Below are 13,939 nucleotides of genomic sequence, written 5' to 3'. Positions count from 1 at the left end.
AAAAGAAGGAAGGGAATATTTATACTGGTTCTAAGCATGTCGGGGTAGGGAGGTGCATGTGTTTGGAAAAATTTGGGAAGAAAGGGAAATGGTCTACAGTAAGAGTGATGAGGTTTAGAATTGGGTAACTAAATGAAATTAGGTTTAATTGAGGTTTAGTGGCAGATTCGGGGTACAGGAAGTCAAATAGAGCTCCCTTGCAACCCTTTTGGATTCGGCGCAAGGATACAGAGTTAAATGAGGTCTAGTAGCAGTTCAAGAGTCTCCTGTAAAGGAATTTACAGACCCGAAAACCTAGATTGATAAAAGAGGTTTATTATGGGGTTTGGAAGTAAAGACTAGTTAGTAAAGTTGAAGGTAAAGATAAGAAGCACCGGAACCAGGGTTCCAGTGGGCAGAAATCCTTTGACATGGCAGGCATAAGGCTGCCATGTTTGGGACCTCTGCAAAGAGAAGACTCCAGCTTGGCTCTTTTATAATAGGGGGCTTTGGCTACAATCTAAAGGGGACTTGTAGGTGAAGTCCCAGATCGGCTCTGGGCTGAGTTTCAGCCAGGGTTAGAATTTGAATTGAATTCAATGGGTTTCAGGACTGAGCCACATAACAAAGATGAAACTGTTTGTGCATAGGGTGGAGTTCCCCTCCCTGAGGCAGAGATCAAGGAGGTTTTCTCCTTTAAGGATTTTTCAGAGTTGTGGGGTTCCCTGTAAAGGGAATTAGCCCACATTCTATTGTTACTACAAATCTTGAAAAATCTCTTACTGCTTGAGACCACTGCCGTTGTATATGTGAATGGGCATTAATCTTTTCAGTCCTTTGAAGCTACAGGAAACCTGAGGAAGTAAGAAGGATAAGGAATGAGGAACCTGAACGGGTTGACCCCCTGTTGGTCTTGATCCCCTCCTTTTCCCCAAGTCTAGTGGCTCTTCCTTTGTCAGAAAAGGAGAAATGATGGACCTGAGAGTTGGGAGCCCAGAAGGACTGTAATGGTAAATGATAGCTCCTGATGACTGGGAAGTGCGGAATAAGGCAAGTATGACTCAGATTTTACAGCAGGGTGGCCATTGGAACATCCAAAACTTGTGCAATGCAGTCTTGACCCTTTATATCTCCTAGTCTGTATACTCTTGCATACAGGCTAGTGGATGGTTGCTGTAAGTCTGTTCTGTGCCAGGTACCAGCAGGAGGATCCCCAGGAATCAGACTTTTATTGAGCTGCCTTTGGTGAGTCACCTCAGATACCTGCTTGTCATAACAGACCATTTGACCTCATGGGTAGAGGTCTTTCCAGTGATCCAAACTACTCCTTGGGCTGTTAGTCAGATATTATTGGAACAAATTATTCCTGGATATGGGATGGTGGAGAGGATAGACTTGGACCAGGGGACTCATTTTACCTCTGAGGTTCTTCAGTCACTGGCAAAGGCTTTGAACATTAATTGGCAATTTCATACTCCTTGGAACCCTCCTTCCTTGGGTAAAGTGGAAAGAATGAACAAGGAGATCAAGAGGCAGCTCACTAAGTTAGCATTAGATATGTGTTCTCTGGCAAAACATTTGACTGTGTTGCAGAATAAAGGGCTCTAGGATTTCCTGTACACAAATTTCAGCCTGGGCGTTTAACTGGGTGCTGATCTGGACATGGCGAGAGGAAAAATTCTCCCTCCTGGAAGAGACCTTTCCAAGTTTTTCTGATATCAGACAACAGTGTGAGTGATGTAACATATCTTCTAGAGGAGATAGCGATGATTTTGAGATCCCCTGATCTTAGGGGGCTTCTGTTCTAACAATAAATCAGTGATTCTAAATCTTCTGCCTCAGGGAATTCCCACACTCAATCTAAGAATAACAATCTGATTCTGAATAGTCTACTTCTCAGTTCTTTGCTGACTATTTGATAGCTTCTGGCCTCAGGATAATCCCACCTACCCAACTCCTGAGACAATAGTGATAATCTATTGATCAGTGAGAACCAAATTGCAGAGACCACTCCTTGTTCCTAACTCTAGGCCATAAAATTAGCATATCTATATCAAGAAGAACTACTTAAATGAATCTCCTTGCTCCCTATTCTCTTGAAATTTAGTTCACTTGTCATAGCATTACAATTACAATAAAACTTTATCTCTTGACCAGAAAATGGGTTCAAGCTTGCAAATTCTTTTAAGATACTGGTCTGTGACCCCAGACTTTTGGGGTCCCTTTCCCAACCTCAACAAGAGGACCAAGGAGAAAGGATGGACTCACAACACTTGTAGTAAGTGCCCCACTCTTCTATTTGGAGACTGAGAACAAGCTAGTTGAGGAAATGTATCAAGAATGGTGTGAGAGGTCTTCAAAGGATTAATAAAAGCAGGATTGTGAGGAATTAACTGAGTGAAGACACTCTCATGGGAAAATAGCCTTAATTGTGGCTTGAGACTTTATAATAATAAATAGAGCTATAGCTAAAACTTGCAGGTAATTGTCCCCTCCTATTTTCTCCCCACTTCTTAATTAACATTTAAGTAGTTCTTTTAAAGGTGATGATGGCTTTGAATTCTCATATAGGAGGAGTTTATTGTTATTATTGGACTTGTATTTTTTTGTTTCTGGGTTAGATTTCCATGATTAAAATGCAAGCCTGAAACCCCCCCCAAATGATGGGAGAAAAGGCTAGTCTTGGGTATGTATATATGTATGTAGCATATATAAATATAGAGTATATAAATATAAATGTACATAATATAAGTATATTTTACATAAGTATATAGCATATAAGTACATATATATTATATGTATGTAATATGTAAGTATATAAATATAAAAATATAGTAAGTTCTTTGACAGGAGCTCCCATCCCTAACCTATGTTTCTATGCTGGGGATCCTGTGCCTCATTCACATCCTTGTCCTAAAGCACCCTTGAAATAGAGAAGAGAAGCCTAGAGTCCTGTATTACGTACCATCAATAATGTCATTATATTCAGTGCAAAAAATTTATTGTTACATTTGTATATCATATTTTTCTGTAATGCTACAGAAGTTATTACAGAAGGCATTCTGTAATGCTATTACAAAGAGAATTGCTACAAAAATATTTGTGAATATGGGTCCTTCTCTTCTTTCCTTGATCTCTTTAACATATAGTTACCACTGATTGTTGGCTAACAAAAAACAAACAATAAACCACACAGGAATATATGACCATTATATTTTCTACAATTATTTTTGCTTGGTTTTTTTAGTATCAGGGATAAAACTCTGAGTATTTCTATAGATACAACCAATGCAGGTGGGAAGAAAGGAAAGTTAAAGATTTGTAAATCGGAATCTTGCCATAGCAAATTTTTTAAATCTCATGATTTTTAAAAAACTATATACAAGTCTATTTCATTCTTTCTTTTCTTTCACATGTTTTTATGAGCTCAGTAATAATATGAGTAATGTGAATAGTCACACTGATGTTCTATAAAACACATATTTTTCATTCATTGTAACTTTTCTTTGTATACCCAGCACATGGTAGACAATTTAATAAATCTTTGTTGGCAATTTGATTGGCTAATATTCTCTGGTAAGGTATTTGAACATTTCATCTGTAATGTTACATAAATGGTAAATGCTTAATCAATGATTATTAAAGGAATATACCAAAGGCTAGTACTTCTACTATACTTTTCATGTATTTCTATTATATATTCTTTTTGCATATGCTATATACTACCTATATTATTCCATAACCAAAAAATTTTCATAAGTAAACCATGGAGTTTAAGTAATACCATAGAACTGTAGTAAGGGAAAAAGAGAGAGAGAGGAATACAAATATTCTCTAGACAACTCTAAATTAAAGCTTGAAAAACCACAGTACTCTGTTAAATATCACATCCAGTTGCTGGTGAAAAAAAAAAGTCTTCTGAAACACCCTGTACATATCACAAACTGAGGGCAAAGCATTTGCTGACCTAGCTGAAGTCCAATCCATGGGCTAAAACTAGCCAATCCCCACGTTCAGGGCTGTAGGCAGAAGTACTGGACAATAATGAGAACCTAATGACTTCCTTTTAACAAAGTGCTGAGTTGGTCTTTGAACTGAAAATTTTGGGGGGAAGGGAGCTAAAAGTGACCCAGGGAAACTTTGTATGACTCTTAACCCTTTATAGGTTAGGAGGGGAGTGGTTACCATACATTGGGATGATAAAGCCTTGGAAATTGGATAGTCCAACACCTATCTTTTAAAGATAAGGAGACTGAGGCCAGGATTTTCTGGCATTGGTTCAGACTCGTATTCAAAAACCAGCACTCCAATAACATAAAATTTCAAGTTCATAGACTACAAAGCTAACTACAAAGGCATTAGTTATGCATCTGAGCAGCTCACAAATAATACTGATGAAAGGTGTATTTTTCTCAGGGTTGTCAAGGCCCTGGTCCTCACTAAGTTAATGATCAATTCAAATTAACACCAGTCTTATGAGAAATTCTCTGGTGATTTCAGGTCTAAGCAGGAAATGATTGAAGTTGTTTACCTACAAAGACTTAAGTCATCAGTCAGAATAAAGCATGTTGGAAAATGCAAGAGCATTATTGTAACCTCAATTCTAGCCTTTCCTTCTCAAACCATGAAAGCAAAGTGTGACTGGTATTACAGATGACAGTTTTATTGACCTACCTGTTAACTGAAGGGGAAATCGCTGCTGGATCTCTAATATCTATGACTTCTGACTGCAATTGCTTGACCTGTCCTTCTGTTTTATACTTGCTTCCTGAAATATTGATCTGAAGACCTTTTGGGAAAAGGTTTGAATCTCATAATTGTACTTCACAGTTCTTTTACTGCTCTATCTAGTGGGCTGAAAGTTTTAAAAGTGCACCTATGCTGGAAAAATTCCTATTCTCTTTACAATGCTACAATGATCAGCTGAATTCTGAGTATATTAAGTGGGTGTTTGCCAAGTTGCTCAAATCTTTTTATCAGTTTTCTTCTTGATATTCCTGGTGTGAACAGCTGGAGAAATTCAGACACAGTAGAGTTAGTTCACTCTCCCAGGATAATATGATTGGATTAAATTCCATAAAATAATTTCATTACAGTAAGGTAGCCAAAAGAACATCTCTCCCTCCCAAGTACCCTAAGACAATCCCGATGAGAATTAGGTAAGGAGTATCTAAATGAAATTAGGTTTAATTGAGGTCTAGTGGCAGCTTCAGGGTACAGGAAATCAAATAGAGCTCCTTTGCAACCTCTTTGGATTCGAGACAAGGATACAGAGTTAAATGAGGTCCAGTAGTGGAGTAAGAGTCCTCTGTAAAAGAATTTACAGGCCCGAAAACCTAGATTGATAAAAGAAGTTTATTGTGGGGTTTGGAAGTAAGGTTAGAACGTAGAAAGACACCAGGGCCAGTGCTGGCACCAGTGGGCAGGAACCCTTGACATAGCTGGCATAAGGATGCCATGTCTGGGACTCCTGCAAAGAGTGGACTCCAGTTTCCCTCTTTTCCAGTGGGGGCTTTTGGTAATCTTGAAGGGGCTCATGGGTGGAGTCCCAGCTTGGCTCCTGGCTGACTTTCAGCCAGGGTTAGAAATTGAATAGAATTCAATGGGTTTTTAGATAAGGAGGAAGCTGTTTATGGGAGTTGGGAAACCTGAGCAGATCATTAGAATGGGGACTGGGACAGCCCAAATTAGCTCAGATCCGATGGGGGCTGGGAGAGCCTGGATATCTCCCATTGGGATTCACGGGGGCTGGGAATTAGAAAGGAATCTTAACCCACATCAATCCAAATGATCTTAAGAAAACAGATGATTTCAGGGGCCTTGGCCAGGGTTGTGTTAGAATGAGGAATTACCCTTATTTTTCACATATAGTTTCTTTTTTTAAAATAGAATCCAAGTTCCAAACAAAAGAGGATTTCCTATAGATAATGAGGTTATTCAAATGCTCCTATTCGCAGACTGTGTTTTACTAACTGAAATAAATCACTAAGTACTAAAAAAAACTCCTCAGGAAAATTTCTGTTCATCTGAAAGAGATTATTTTAAACATCCATAGGGGAATAACAAAGTGTATGAAAAACACATTACTTATATATAATAACATTAAGTTGGACAAGTTTATCAACAGGAAAAATATCAATAATTATATCTTAGATAGGTGCTAGGAATTGTGCAGACTACATATATATCAATAATAGCTTTCTATTTTCAAAATATATGCAAAGATAGTTTTCAACATTCATCCTTGAAAAACATTGTGTTCCAGATTTTTTCTTCCTCTTTCCCCCACCCTTTAGACATCAAATAATCCAATATATATTAAAACATGTGCCATTCTTCTATACATATTTCTACAATTATGTTGCACAAGGGAAGTCAGATCAAAAAGAAAAAAATGAGAAATAAAACAAAAAAACAAGTAAACAACAACAATAAAGATGAAAATATTATGTTGTGATCCACATTCAGTCCCCATAGTCTTCTTTTTGGATTCTGATGGCTCTCTCCATCACAAGTATATTAAAACTAGTCTGAATCACCTCATTGTTGAAAAGAACCACGTCCATCAGAATTGATCATTGCATATTCTTATTGTTATTGTGTACAATGTTCTCTTGGTTCTACTAATTTCACTTAGCACCAGTACATGTAAGTCTCTCCAGGCCTTTCTGAAATCATCCTGCTGATTGTTTCTTATAAAACAAAAATATTCCATAACATTCCTATACCATAACTTATTCAGCCATTCTCCAACTTATGGGCATCCACTCAGTTTCTAGCTTCTTGACTGCTACAAACATTTTTGTGCATGTGGGTTCTTTTTATTTTTGTGTGATCTCTTTGCGCATAGTTCCAAATTGCTCTCCAGAATGGTTGGATCATTTCACAACTCTACCAAAAATGTATTAGTGTCGCAGTTTTCCACATCTCCTCCAACATTTATCATTATCTTTTCCTAGCAGACTATATTCTTGGGATCATAGATTTAAGGGTAAGGTCAACCTGGATAGGAAATTGTTAATTGCTTTCAATGATTCCAAACAGACTGCCTCTTTAAAACTTACTCTTTTAATGACATTCTTTACCTACTAATGCTATGTCATACCCAATAATGAAGAACTATTATCTCAGAAGAATTAAAGTGTTAAAATATTCTTAGGAGTAATGGGAAAAAAGCAAGTTGCAGTGTCTTATTATAATAACTCCCTTGCAATAAGTAGCATGTTTTCAAGAATATATATGCCTGAGAAATGTGGTTTAATTATAAACAATGAGAAAAAAACAGAGGGATGACCTGCTTAATACAGTAGTACTCCCAACATCTTAAAAGAGCATGAAGAAGGATGCTAATGAGTTAGATATATCTCATAAGGAAGTTATATAAAAAAACTATCAATGGGTAAGGAAGAGGTGTATCTGTGTAGATTGTACAAGGTATCCCAAAAATCTTAATGAGATCTTAAACTACTGAAGTTTACTTTTTAAAGTTTTAAGCCACAAAACCTTTGGGACAATTTGTATCCCTATTCTGATAGCAATGAGAATTGTGCTAGAAGCAATTTGAACTAGTAGTCTATTGTTATATTTTTAATATAAGCATATTCCTCTCCAAAATCAGCAAATGTTATAACTCAGAGCTTAATATATTGTTTTGTTTATTATCTAGATTTAAGGTGATGGAGAAAATGTCAAGATGCCAAGTTAAATTTATAAGAGTGTCCATTTATAGTTTATTTTTAAGAGAGCTAATTGTTAAATATTTGTCAACATATCACTTCACAGACACCATCTATAGCATCAAAGTAACCACATGGTAAAGCATTCTAGGAATAGAGGGGCTAGGTGACTTGATTAAAGTCACCCAGCTCATAAATGCATGAATTTGGACTTATACTCAGTTTTTCTTACTCCAAGACCAGTGCTGCCATGTTCAGAGGCCAATGAAGACTCTGGAAGAGAGGTGTGCGATATTCACAGATCAGCAGGCTAAGGGATTCATTGAAATTCCTTGTAGCAGTTATCTGTCAATTTTAGCCCCACTGAAGTAGAATGGGGATGGTGAGGTAGAGAGGGAGAGGATGGAATTATTTTCAAAGAAAATTTCTAGGGAAAGTAGTCCTGGGCTGGATGAAATTAATCATTGAGAACCTTTAGATACTGAGAGGATATAATGAAGGCACTAGTGTCTTGGATGAGTGTAGGGATAGGGTTATAGAAGAGGAACAGTGATACAGAAAGGGAAGTAGTAGAATACTAAATACTTATTGACTAACTATTGCATGCAAAATATGGTAGACCTAGTGTGAGATGCAAAAAGATATAAAGCAAGATTGCCTTGGAGAAATTTATTAATTAATGTCCCAAAATACCCAATATAGTTGGAAGAAATATGATAATCATGTGAAAAAATGAAAGATTTTTAAAAATTTAAATAAATAATGGTTTAAGAAAACAGATCACAAGATAAATATGAATAATCATCAAATGAGTTGTACAGACAAAAAAATTCTAGAGGATTCTAGGAAGGAAGGAAATAAGCATTTATTAAGCATTCACTACATGCCAGGCTAAGCACCTTAAAAATATTATCTCAGGTAATTCTGGCCTACAATCCTAGGGGATTGCTAATACTGAACTTTTTTTTTTTTTTTAACAGATGAGAAAACTGAAGTGGAAGGAAGTTAAGTAACTTATTCAGGATCACACAAATATAAGTATCTGAGGCTGTATTGGAACTCTGATTTTCTTGGCTCCTGGTCTAGCAGTCTATCTATTGTATTTCCTACCTGTTTCCAGCAATGGAAGACACCACTTTAGGGAGATTAACAGGAAAGTCTTTCCTGTTAAAGTAGGTTTGGTAAAGAACAAATTAACTCTTTCTTCAGTCTTGTCTTAGGCCCTCATGGTACCAACCATATATCAGTGAGGGGAAAAATATTTTCCATGTTATCATTGACACAGATTGGAACCAGTTAATAGTACAAGTACTTATTTCAATTAATTCCTTTACCTTATCCATTGCTTATATTTTTAGTGTAAGTGAATTACATATCTTTTTCTGAAAAAAAATTTTTTTTGGATAGAAGGAGAAAAGAAGCAGTCAGGTGGCAGAATGGATAGAATGTCAGGCCTGGAGTCAGGAAGACTAAGTTCAAATATGGCCTCAGACACTTACTAGCTGTGTGACCCAGGTAACTCATTTAACCAAGTTTACTTCAGTTTCTTCATCTGTAAAATGAGCTGGAGAAGGAAATGGCAAATCATTCTAGTATCTTTGTCAAGAAAATCCCAAATGGGATCATGCAATTGGACATGACTAAACATCAGCGACAGGAGAAAAAGCTACCTAAAATCATAGCATTAAGTAAGAGTAAAAGTACAAAGTAGGAACAAATAGCTTCACCTTACTATTTTACTTAGAATCTATCATATCAAGAGTATGTATAGTCATGGATGTGCTGGTAAATATTTAACAAAAAGCTCAGTGGATCAGTGGAAAAGCAAAACATTTTTAAGTTTAATATGAATTACTAGTATTTTCTTTATTGCTTTCTTAAGTCTGGACAATCAACAAAACAATTAATCAAGGGTTTTTGTAGTTTGTCACTATTAACTCTATCTAGCCAGTACAAACTGGTTTCAGCATGCCACAGGAATCAAAAATGAAGATTTAGAGGGCACTCGATTTGCAATTAAAAAACCTAGTTCTAAATATCAACTTTGCTATATTTTTCCTGTGGGACCCTTCACCTCTCTTGGATTTTGTTTCCTTCCCCTTAAAATAGGGGCTTATACTAAATATCTCTAAGGTCCCTTACAGCTCTGCTGTCTTAGGTAGAAATATTATTGTTTGTCTCTTGTTCTTGAAGAAGACCAATAACACCATGAGTGATGTCCTGACTTATGTGTGAACTGGAATTAAGTGAGACAGAGTTATGCAGAGTCATCAGCCTTACTTTCATCCAGAGTAAATAAGGTCCAGTGACAAGATAAAAGTCAGGACAATTGAAGATGGTTCAGGATGCAGTGGATGACTTTGCCATTTGACAAAGTTCTAAGAACTCCACATTCACCATGGGGTGAATGATCTGCTGGGGGTTCTCATCTGGGGGTAGTAGAAATTTTCACATCCCCAACTCATCAATTAATTGGTTTGAGGCCCATCAGTTACTCTGAACCTGGTTTAGCTCTGCTGTCAAGATGGTTTTGCTGAGCTGTGGCTGCTACATTGGAGTCACAACTAGTCCTTCCTGTACATCCCATATACCCTGGTAGAGATGTAAAATGCTTATGTAGTCAGTGTCTAAGGGTACAGATAGGGATGTGTTGGTAAATGTTTAACAAATGGCTTCCCTCTCCCTAAATGTAGGCATGCCACATTTTCAAATTTTATCTTCATTATTAACATTTTAAATTGAGAAAACCAACAAAATAAGTTAAATCCTGATTTGTAGCATTCATCAACTTCCAAGTTGTCAATGCTCACACTGAAAATTTAACAACCTTTCACAACCATGAGCTCTCTCCAGTACACTTCTACCCTAACAGAAAGAAGTGTTGAGAATCTAACAACTACTCCCTCTTGAATGATTCCCACCCTCAGGTGGGAAGGGACATCCTTCCTCAAAACTTTCTTTCATGAAAGTGTGGTTTTATCTTAGTCAAGGCTTCCAACCTTACTCAGAAGCAGACCATATAGTGCAATGGTGGGAGTGAACTTTTCTGAAGCATCTTCCTGTTAAGGAAGCCTCTTTCCATTTTTGAAATTTTTTTTTCATTTTTTTCTTTAATTACATGTTAAAACTTTTTTTTTTGTTTGTTTTGTTTTGAGTTCCAAACTTTATCGTTCCCAATTTCCCTCCCATTCTCAGGAAGCTTCTTTTTCCTAATGTCATTCTTTAAGGAAAGGGGAAGAGAAGAGGAAATAAATGAGCATTTATAGAGTGCCTCTGTAGCCAAGTGTGTGTTTTTTTTGTTTTTTTTTTTTTTACAAATATCTCATTTAATCCTCAAAATAATCTTAGGAGATAGGTGTTACTTCATCTTTATCTTGAGGAAACTGAGGCAAATAGAGGTTAAGTGATTTGCTCAGCCAGCTAGTAATCTCTGAGGCTAAATTTGAACTGGGATCTCCCTAACTTCAGTCCCAGTATTCCACATACTGCATTTGCAGTAGCTTCTATTTTAGCTCTGGTCCCCAGAAGCCTTCATAAGGTCCAGGTTTACATTCATTGTCGCTCTACAAAATATTTAAAAATAAATAGCAATATTTCTTTTTTTCTTATTTGATTCATCTCACATGCAACTTAGAGTTCTGATGACTTAGGCAAAAGATCCAAACCTCTGCCTTTTTGTCTTTATATTCCACAGACCATTATTTCTCTGTCCCCTTCATAGAAAATGAAATAACAGTCAGGAATGTGTAAGACTGATTCATTATACAAATAGCATTTGTACTCATTAAGACAGAAGAAATAAGCATAATTTAAGAAAGAAAAACAAAAGGAGTAAGCATAACATAAAAAAAGAAAAATGTTGAAATTTGCATTGAAGATGAAGGCAGGAGTGGGGAAATGTTACCATCATACATTTCAGCAGAATCGTGGCTTCTCTTGTGGGGCTTTAAGACAGGCCAAAGACATGTCTAGTCTCTTTTCTCAAGACCCTTAACCAAGAGAGACTTTCATTCCTGCCAGAAGAGGAAGCAGAAGTTTGGGGGCAGACACTCAATTCTCCTCAGAGAGGAAGGGGCACTGAGCTAGAAGAATGGGATTTCACACACACACACACACACACACACACACACACATGAGTTTTAACTATTCTACATATGTCTGCTCAAATAAAATGTAATCTCCTTGAATACAGGAATTGTTCTGTTTATGTCTTTTTTTCCCTAGCACCTTATACAATTCATAGCTGTAATTGAGTCATGTCTAGCTCTTTGGGACCTCATTTTTTGTTTATTTTTTGGTAAAGATATTGGAGTGGTTTGCCATTTTTTGCTCCAGTTCATTTTACTCATAGAAGGCATTTAGAATATGTTGCTGAATTGAATTAAAGATTATCTACACCAGGGGATTTTAACTGGACCCCTTGGGCACTCTGATAAAGATTTTGAACCCTTTCTTAGGATAATATTTTTAAATAATTGAAGGAAATGCTAATTTTCAGTTAGAAGTTAGTAAAAAGAAAGATTTAATATCTTTTTTTCCCCTATCCAAGTTCACAGACTCTGATACCTGCCACTCCCAATCGATCTTTGGTGATCTGTGGATTTCAAATTAAGAACTCCTGTTATAGATTAACTCTTCCTCTATGATTCCTGTTCCTTTAATTTTAAAGATGAAGAAACAAGGGCCCAGAAGGGGCCTTAGCTAAGATCCTAGCCACACATGACAAGAAGGAGATGGGATAAGAATCTAGGGCTTCTGACTTCAAATCCTGCCATGGTACTGATCTCATTCTCACAGGAAGCATGAAACCTCTCTAGTGATGAGACAGCATGATCTCTGGGTTCCACAGCATCCTCCCTGCTCTTCATTCAAATGATCTCACATATATTTCATATTTTTATTTCCCTTGTCTACAGTTTGTATTTATTATTGTATTATGGAAAGTTTTTGAAGACAAGACGTTTTTATTGTTGTTGTATCTTTGTATTTCTTTGCACCAGCACAGATCATAACACATAATAAGGTAAATCCTTATTAAATAAATAAATACTTTTTTCAATGGATAAATGAATGCATCCACAATTCTTATATAATGATCCTTTTCACCTATTCTATATGAGACTATAACCTTATAGAGGAAATTATTAAAATATTGTTAGCCTATAGTAAATACACACCTGTCTTTAGAAAGTGGTAAAATATGTATAATCTTTACCAAATTATTTACTGTCTTAAGGAGAGGAGAGAAAAGGGAAGGAAGGATGGAATTTGAAACTCAAACTTAAAGAAAAAATTCAAATGTTAAAAATTGCTTTTTTATATAATTGAGGGAAATATTTTTTAAATATTTGAAAAATATAAAATGGTGAAAAAATAAGCCTTTGAGAATCACTATCTAGTAATTATAAGGCAACTTAAATTTGATATCAATAGTCTAAATCACCCTTCTGTTTTTATTTAGAGAATGGGCCTTTCCTGGCAGGTTTACATTTTAATTTGTATTCCACAAGGTTGGTTTGTTAATTTACATTTCTCTTTTATGTCCTGTTTTCCTTTCTCTCAAACTTTGGGTATTTTGTTATAAAGCACAAGCTGAATACTTCACATACACAATTAAGCAGGACCTTTCATATCCCTTTTCTGTTCACTGCAAACAAGAGAGGGGCCCCTTGGCAGGCTCTCACTGGAGTTTATGAATATCCATAAGCAAAAACTGAATCAAACTATTCCTTTCCTGCAAAAAAAAAATTAACACCTACTTCCATTTGTCAGATAGCCTATTCTCTATTGTTGGAGTGCGGAAAGGTCTGGCATTTTACACACAGCATGGACCTGATCAGAGAACATTTCAATTATATGCCTGTTTACATAGGAAAGCAAACAGCTCTCAATAATTTCATTCACTCTAATGTGGCCTTCTAGCTTTTGGTACACACTATGATTCTGCCACAAGGCAGCCTTGTCTTTTTTCTCTTCTCTTCTCTTCCCTTCATATTCTCTCTCTCTCTCTCTCTCTCTCTCTCTCTCTCTCTCTCTCTCTCTCTCTCTCTCTCTCTCTTCCTCTCTCTCTCTCTCTCCTCTCTCTCTCTCTCTCCTCTCTCTCTCTCTCTCTCTCTCTCTCTCTCTCTCTCTCTCTCTCTCTCTCTCTCTCTCTCTCTCTCTCTCCTCTCTCTCTCTCTCTCTCCTCTCTCTCTCTCTCTCTCTCTCTCTCTCTCTCTCTCTCCTCTCTCTCTCTCTCCCTCTCTCCTCTCTCTCTCTCTCTCTCGTCGCTCTCTTCTCTCCTC

The 13,939-nt window shown here is 36.6% G+C and overlaps 1 long non-coding RNA gene across 1 annotated transcript in view; it reads left to right on the top strand.

The window, feature by feature from the left end:
• Positions 1-1,118: 1,118 nt before the first annotated feature.
• The window catches only part of LOC141541216 (uncharacterized), a 132,260-nt gene continuing 119,439 nt past the window's right edge, over positions 1,119-13,939 (top strand). Inside the window, exon 1 of the long non-coding RNA XR_012481693.1 lies at positions 1,119-1,224. This is a non-coding gene — a long non-coding RNA (uncharacterized LOC141541216). The remainder of the gene's footprint in view (positions 1,225-13,939) is intronic.

Source organism: Sminthopsis crassicaudata, chromosome 4, assembly GCF_048593235.1.
Source record: "Sminthopsis crassicaudata isolate SCR6 chromosome 4, ASM4859323v1, whole genome shotgun sequence".
Taxonomy (NCBI): domain Eukaryota; kingdom Metazoa; phylum Chordata; class Mammalia; order Dasyuromorphia; family Dasyuridae; genus Sminthopsis; species Sminthopsis crassicaudata.
This window is presented reverse-complemented; position numbering and strand designations above follow the sequence as displayed.